This window comes from Austrofundulus limnaeus, unplaced genomic scaffold (genome assembly GCF_001266775.1).
Source record: "Austrofundulus limnaeus strain Quisiro unplaced genomic scaffold, Austrofundulus_limnaeus-1.0 Scaffold44, whole genome shotgun sequence".
NCBI lineage: Eukaryota > Metazoa > Chordata > Actinopteri > Cyprinodontiformes > Rivulidae > Austrofundulus > Austrofundulus limnaeus.
Genome location: NW_013952446.1, coordinates 891864 through 900167, shown reverse-complemented (window position 1 = coordinate 900167; position 8304 = coordinate 891864).

The following is an 8304-nucleotide window of genomic DNA, read 5'->3' as shown; positions in this document are numbered from 1 at the left end:
TATATATATAAAGCAACTCTGCGCTCAGACTTTTCAATGTTTTGTTATCTTGATATTTGTAGGGTTGTGGAGCAGGGGGAGAGCATGAGGATTTCAGAATTGGGGAGAAACATTAGTTTATGAAGAAAGAAGAAAACAACCTCTGTAGTGTCTTCTTCTTTAGGGAATGGTGCATGTGAAGTTCTCGACGGAGTCCTCATGAGCCCACCTGCAGCTTACAGAGCACGCAGACTTGTCTCTTCACACTGTGGCGGTTTGGGAGCCTGAGCGGAAAGGGGCCAGCGTGGAGGAATCTGTCTCGCTGAGCTCAGTGTACGCGCTGCATGTATTTTTGTAGACATCGCTGCGAACTTCACTTAATCGGAGAGAACATCAAAGCCTCCTCAGCTCCTCTTCTGCAGCTAAATCCTTCTCTGGTCCTTAAAGTGCTCACAAATGTCTTTTGGGAGTTTTGAGAAAAACGCACACACACACACGCAAGCACAAACAAAAAATAAACATGTTTGCTTTTATCTTTCAAATCACTATTTAGGCTGGTACAAATGAGCATTCTGAGACGAATCATTGGAAGTGATGATGTAGAAAGACAACAAAAGCGAAGTACAGTTAATTTGTTTTCATGTGACGTTCGTCAGGATGTCTCGGCCGGTCTCAAAGAGGATGCTGTTTAGATTCAGCGAGCAGCCATCGAACACGAGATTAACAAATGGCCTGCGTCTCTTGGTTTTTGATTTCCGCTCCAAGGCTCTGATGTGTGCGCTGTAGTGAAGGGACCAGTGTTTGGTTGTATGCTCCTGAGGAACACGAGGGCCGGAGAGTAAACACGGCTCTGTTCTCTCTCAGCGGCGCGGGAGTCTTTCCGTCAGGACAGAGTGTGTAACCCTACAGAGATCCAGGAAACTTCTGAAGCCAGAGATGGTGAATAATAGAACAAAGTGAGGATGAGTCTTCTGAGGTTCGGCTGCTCTTCAACATCCCTTCCATCAAGCAGAGATGGGATTTGTTTGTGTGCGAGGGAGAGATGTGGGAAAAAAAAGTTGCAACTTTTCCTTCCATCATCAGTAGACTACAAAGACAAAAGTTAAAGCTACCTGATGTTTTTTTTTTTGTTTGTTTTGAAACACACACAGTAACTTTGTTCAAGAAATAGCTGCAGTTGTCAAATGACACTGAAACACTGGGAACTGCTTTTATACGACAGCTTTAAGACCTGGTCACAAGAGACTGCAACCCCCACCCAGTTTGGTTATAAAAAATTCACCACAGCCTTCCCCTCCATACGTCTCCTTTGCGCATCTCCAACACCACAAACTGACAAGCGGTAAACGGAGGAGTATTCAAAGGCAGGCTGGGTAGTGCCTGTCTCCCACAGGGGGTCTTCTCTTTCCCCCCTCGCTGCTGCAGAAATCAAAACTCACAGGACGGCACGAAGGCCGATTGAAGTTCGGCGGCCGCTCTTGAGTGGTCCCTTTGCCCAGGCGATGGCAGACTTCATTAGAGCTGTCAGTCAGGCCCTGGTGACAGGGCGATGCTGCGGGGGCGCCCTCGGGGCCCAATCAGTGTTGGGGTCCCAAGGAAAGGCCCATCAAACAGCTCTGTAAGACGATGCTGTAACCCTGCGTCGTTGAGCCTCATTGATCACATGATTAATGCTTCAGTTCCACGCGTTCAGCTTTGTGTTTTTTGAACTCTGGAGCTAAGCTGCGGTTTTGTATTTTTAATCAGCAACATCCCATTGGCTCAGGGATGGAAATGAGCACCCTGGAAGGTTTTATAGAAAAAAAACAGGCCCGGTTGAAACTCTAATGACGACCGGGAACGAAACTTCTCACACAATCATGTCCTGAGAAACGACATGTGGGAAACAGGAGCTCTATTTGTTAATATAATTATTCTCGTGATTATTTTTTGCACCATTTTAGCCTGCTGCTCCCGGTGAGCTGCAATCACAATGAGTCACGGGATGCAATGAAAATAAATGGGCCAGTGCTGTGTGTTGGTGTGGGGGGTGGGTGGGGGGGCTTCTCTGGCCAACAATCTCAAGTCTTGGAACAATGAGATATCCACGAAACACAACAGCAACACAATTCAAATACAGGAGCAAACAAAAACCCCAAACAAAACAAAGAGAGCGACTTTGAAGTGCGAAAAAACTCGGACTGCCCGGGTTCCTTTCAACAATATACACGGCGCAGTACTCTCAGTACCAGTATGTTGTTCCGAGCGCTCCTCCAAATATTTGGAGAGAAGGAGGAGAGATGAAACATGAGCAGAACAATGGTGCTTTGGCTGTGTTATGGCGTCCGTGAACCTCACCCCCGCCAGCCTTTTGTAGTGTGTGTTGTGTTGCTGTCCCCGGTTGGTCTCCTGCTTGCTCTGAGTCCAGGTGGAGTCTCAGACACCCCCCCTCGTCCCCTGCTCTCCCTCACCCGTGTCTGCTTGCCTCACACACACACCTGCTCCATTACCCCCCTGCCTTCCCACACTTCCATGCATGCTTACACACAGACACACACACACACATGCACCTTCTTGTTTCTATACATCCAAATCTGGACATCTAAATCAAAAAGGGCCTGTTTTGTTGTAGAGTTATTAAAGGTTCCAAGAAGAATTAGAGCTCCTCTGTTGGTTTAAAATAATTTTTCTGTTTTTGTTACAGTCCTCGTGTTGCACCTCCTCTCATGAATTTGAAAAAAAAAAAAGACATGAAAAATAATGCATCAAAACATGTGTTGTGATAGTAAATAGAAATACATCATATGAAAAAAGATTTCTCAAAAACTGCTCATTATTTCTGTATAGACAGCATTATGGTTTAACTAAATGAGTTGGAAGAAAAGGCTTTTCCAGAGCCACAGCTCAGGAGTTTCAGTCGGTTACAAAAATTGGATTTTACCTGACAGAACTGGTGGTTTCATATTTTTTATGTTTTTTTTTTTTTAATCATTTGGAGAAGTTTCATGATTTTTGAAGATTTTACCTCAGCTTGTTGATGGCAAAACACATTAAATTGTCAAAATTTTAAAAAATAATTACACTTTTAGACAATTTCTACATCAAACTGTTGACAGTTTGGTTTGCTTTTTCAAGCAGGGCTTTGAGTTTTCTCTCAAATGTCCTCAGTGCACAGGACACACATGTCCACATTGTTTTTCTTCTGTTATATTTGAGTTTGGAACTTCTCTCTTCAAATATATACGTGCAGAGCCTTTTGAACTCATATCTCCAACAGAAAATGCTGCAGACATGAAAAAGTTCACGTGTGACAATCAGATAATTCTGCCACTTGCAGGTCAGGAACATTTCCAACAAAATAGTTTTTATACTGTAAGTATAAGTCATTCTAATTTTCTATTTGCCTGTCCTAGGTTTGCTATCAGGGAGTGAAAGACAAGTGTGGTTACAATGGCAAACTTAATGAGACACCAGCAACAGCTTTACCATTTCTTTACTTTGCTTTGCACTTCTTATACAGTTTACACACCCAAAACATTAATGTTTTCTTATGAAGGTGAGTCCAAAATTACCATTGCATTTCTAAATAAGTAACTTTCTCCAAAAATAACATAAAAATATTCATTATTATTTAACGTGTTTGCAATGCAGCTACATACAAGGAGGGTTTTCTGAGAATAAAATATACTGTTTTTATATTACTTCACAAAGAACACAAGTTATCACAACAAAACTGAGCTATTTTTCCTTTCCAAAATGCATATATTCAAATAATCTATTATTGATCATAAACAAAATCACTCATGCCATTGAAGTGCTGCAGCTGGATATGGGAGTATAAAGGGAGTTGTTAATTTATTGAGACTCTCCTCTAATGGAAATCGGCAAAAAAATTAAATAAACAAAAAATTCTCTCTGGATTGTAGCAGTGAACTCCAAAAAAAAAAAAAAAAAGTTGAGTGGAAAGTTTCCCCTCATTTAAAATGCATTTCATATTTGAAACGCTGCCCTTAAAAAAACAACTCATACGCGTCACATTTAAAAGCGTTTGGATATCAGTTTCATTTCATCTCACACTTACATCAAATCGGTGAGATGAAAACCCTTCACTGCATGTTTTTTTTTTCTTCGCCCCTTGCAGTGTGCAGTACTCTGAACGGACCACTGGATGCTGCTGAGATGTGCTCTGCACTGAAAAGGAAGTTGTTGAGCCTGGAAAAACTCAAATAAATTCAAGAAAAGACTCCTCTGTCAGAAATTTGGCTTTAGAGCGCAAACACTTTTTGTAGCAGTAGTAGACATGAATGTTAGGTCTATAGAACTACAGACACATCTTCAGTCAACAATCAAAAGTAAACAACAACAAATAAAAAATGACCTTTTTTAATTTTGCAGCCAAATCCCAGAGGATTGACAGGTGCTGGAGCATCATGCATTCATTGAAACAGCATCCCCAACATGTTCTGGTTTCAAATAAAACAAATATGATCCTCTAGTTCTGAGATTATGGTACACTGACACCTCCTGTAAATGAAGCTGTTAAATATTAAACTTCTGGACAATCGTCCCTGCAGGGGAGCTGCGGGGGTGTCTGTGGTCAGCATGTAGAGGCAGTGTCTAGGAGAGGTAATCCTTGGTGATCTGCCCTAATCTGTCACAGATATGCAGCTGAAACGTAAAGAAGCTGTTAGAAGCGAGCAGAGGGAGGGGATAAGAGTCAGAGTTGGGGTGGGGGGGGGTGGGGGGACTGGATTATAGAAGTACTTTTGCATTAACTCATTGGCCTTATCGCCAAAAAGCTACACACACACACACACACACACACGAAAAAACTGTTTTAGCTCAAAGTGTGTGTGTCATGTGAGCAGAGCTTATATCATGCCAGCCACACAGGCCTGAGAAATAAGTTAGAAGAGCACATTCTGTACCAGCTCGCTGTTGTACATGCTGAGACTCAGTCCAATCACAACACATAATCAGCTTTTGTTTTAGAAATATAGATATAATCAATTTTTTTTGGTTTTAGCAAATGTACGGAATCCCCTTTTTGCCAAAAACACATCCACTGTAAAACCTACAAACAACGTATTTTTTTTTTGTTACTCTGTGCCACTTATTAAGTTTCATGGCACTGTTGGTTCACACAATCTATGCAATCATAAAAATCTAGGCTTCACATGGTCCTGGACCTGGCAGACTCATGCAAAGGTAAATGACAAGATTTTATGGCCCCTATACCTTGCAAAAGGTCAAAGACCAAACCTTGAATTTTGGTGTTGACTAGATTCATCTCTACTGAAACGCCTTTATTCTGACGTGGTTCTGCTTTTTGACACCTAAGTTCCAGTTAAAATGAATTTTTGGGAGAGTTCTCCTTTTCTTTTTGTTCTTACATTCTGACGTGCAGTCACTAGAGGCAGGGGAGGCAGAGCCTACCCTGTCATCATGGAATTTAAATAGAAAAAACAAACACAATAAATTGTCATATTTATTTAATGCTTTGTACTATAAACACATTTTCAATTAACTTAAATACTTTTTAATATTTTTCTTATTCAAAATTGCTGAATTCCCTCATTTTCTGTTGAAATACAGGATGAGACAGACTAGGAGGCAAAAATCAGGCTCAGCCTCCAGATTGCGTCTTTGACTTGATGCTTTTTTAGTTGAAATCATACACAATTATGTTTCAGAATTATGGAGGAAAGAAAACAACTTACTATCAGTAGTTAGCGATGAAATTGTTCCTGCTGTTTTACAGAGCAGCACAGGAACACACACACAGATCCTAAACAACTGAAACATTTTATTTTCGTCCACACCCACGAATACTTGCAAATTCTGCTCACAAACAACTGTTAAGATTTGTTTTGTTGATTGACAGGGTCGGCAAAACTCTCTCAGAAAACAGAAATAACATGCGGAGTCCTGTGACCTCGCCATCCGTCATCCTCAGTAATGGGAGGGTCCCACCACATCGCCACCACCCCACCACCACTTCGGCCCTAAGAGAAAAAGAGAGAGAGAGAGAAAGAGGGAGAGATACTGGTGTGGATGCTCTCGTGTTTATGTTTGGGAGATTAGCAATGATGAAAGAATGCCTTTTTCAAGTCTGGGCTAGAGGGGCCTCTGTTCAATGCCTCACCCTTTTACCCTACGCACGCACTCACACACCCACAAACACAGTCCTTTAAGCGTGGTCCTACAGAAAAATACAGCTTTGTATCCGTTGCCATCACACCATACATGCATCATGTCGTGTAAGTTTGTAGCACGGATGCATTACCATGTAAAATTGAAAAACAGAAATGACTTATTTATTTGTTGGGGATCCCATGCCCCATTGTCTTTGTAACTATTTCCTCCTTTTTCCAAACCAAGAAGAAGTTCTGAGGTCTTGAGCTACTGGTCTCTTTCTCCTGGTTTTGCATTGGGATTTGTAAATCCTCTCATTTAAAAAGGACAAACATGCTCAGACAATACATTTCCCATCAGTTCCAATATAAATCAGGGTTTTCCAAACACCTTGTGATTAGGAGTGGTTGAAGCACTACTCTGGGGCCTCTCCCAGAAGAAAATATCTAAAGACTATTTGGTCACAGTTCCGTGATCCCGTTCACTCTTGAACGAGCCAATTGTCTGAAATCCATCTCCAGTCACAAGTCTGTTTGACCAGGTATTACGGGCTCGCTTGCGCAACTTGTCTCCTTTATGCAAAGCCGATTCTGTTTTCACTGGCTCCTTTTCAAGTCCCCACATGGCAAGTTTCACTCGCTGCTCCGACGCATGCTTGGAGAACAGCTCACACTATACACCAGAGTTCATTCTTGTCTTGAAGCTGACTTTGATATTTTATTATCCAGCGTGGTGACAGGATCCAGCTCCTTTGTTGTCTTGGCAAGAAACCCATTCATTCATCAAATGCTTGGAACGGCTAAATGAAATTTTTAGAGTTATCTCTGATTGTGGGGGGGTGGCAGACTGACTCCCTCAGACTCCCTCAGGTCTTTGCTACTAAATGCTGGAAAACACCTTCCATGTGAGGTCAGGAGTAAGTAGTTTTGAAGTGGATGACTAAGGGATAATGGAAGTACTGGGGTGTTGTTAGAATGTACTGGAAACCACTTCATTAAACATAAATTCAAATGATAGTCATTATTTCCTGATTGGCTTGATAATGTGTTATTGCCGGAAGAGAAGAGACACGTCAAAAGATAAAAGCTGTTGTTGAAGTCACTTTAGAAAGCTGTAAACTTGAACAAGTTGGCTTGGTGTGTAGTCTGCAGCACAATGCAGTCTCTGTCACAGCTGATCAAACTGATTCTTACAAGTTGTGCAACCAGTCAGGAGTCATGGCAATGCGTGTCTGTGTTGTGGCGGTTGGCATGCTCAAAAAAAAAAAAAAAAGGAAAAAATAATAAAAACATGCCAAAGGGCAAATTATACGCTGTCCCTCATTTCTACCTACAGATCAGGTGTAATTTTAGAGTGCCTATTATTCTGACAATGACATGTTGTTTGTTGTGTCTGTTGCATTTCTATGAGGGTACATTCACACTGCAGGCAAAAGTGGTTCAAACCAAAAAAAATTTTTTGTTTATATGTGACTCAGATCTGATTGTTTTTTTCAAAATGATAATCTGAACATCACAAATTAAACAGTTTCCAGTTAGACCAACTAAATGATGTACATATTGGATGTTTCGAAACAATATTAGTCTGTTCCATCTTGTTACATTTCATCAGACTTTTACGTCAGTGAAGTGCAGATCCATCCAAATATTGATACTGACACCAACATTGACCACATGGTGTCAAGCTGAAACTACAGGCTGACTGCTGGCATGGCAAGAAGTTTGTCAACCAGATGTGGGCCAGTTCTGGCAAAGATGGTATCGTTTTTAAGATGCCATGCTTCAACTGCCCTGATTGTAGTTTGCTTATGTGCCACAACTAGCTCAGTTGTGATTTGGTTTATATGGTGCTGGCCCATGCATGGAACACCTCTTGGCCACCAAAGGTGCCGTCATTCTTCGTAAAATCTGGGCCATGTCTTAGTGCAATGTGTGGACCAGAACTGGGCCAGACACATTTTGTCATGTGGGTGGTTTATTATTGATACTAGCTAGTGTGATGGGATTGATTCTTGAGGTTGTTTTTCAGTCCAATTCTGGGTCAGAGCAGGTGGGAAGGAACACGATCAACAGAACAAACATGTCAGTCACCACTGATGGAACAACTTTAGAACTGATACACACACAATGACATATGTAACGTGCAAATGTTCTTCCTGTGAGCGCAGCATGCTGAAAAGGGTGTCACATCTTCTTCTGCGTGTCCCATCAG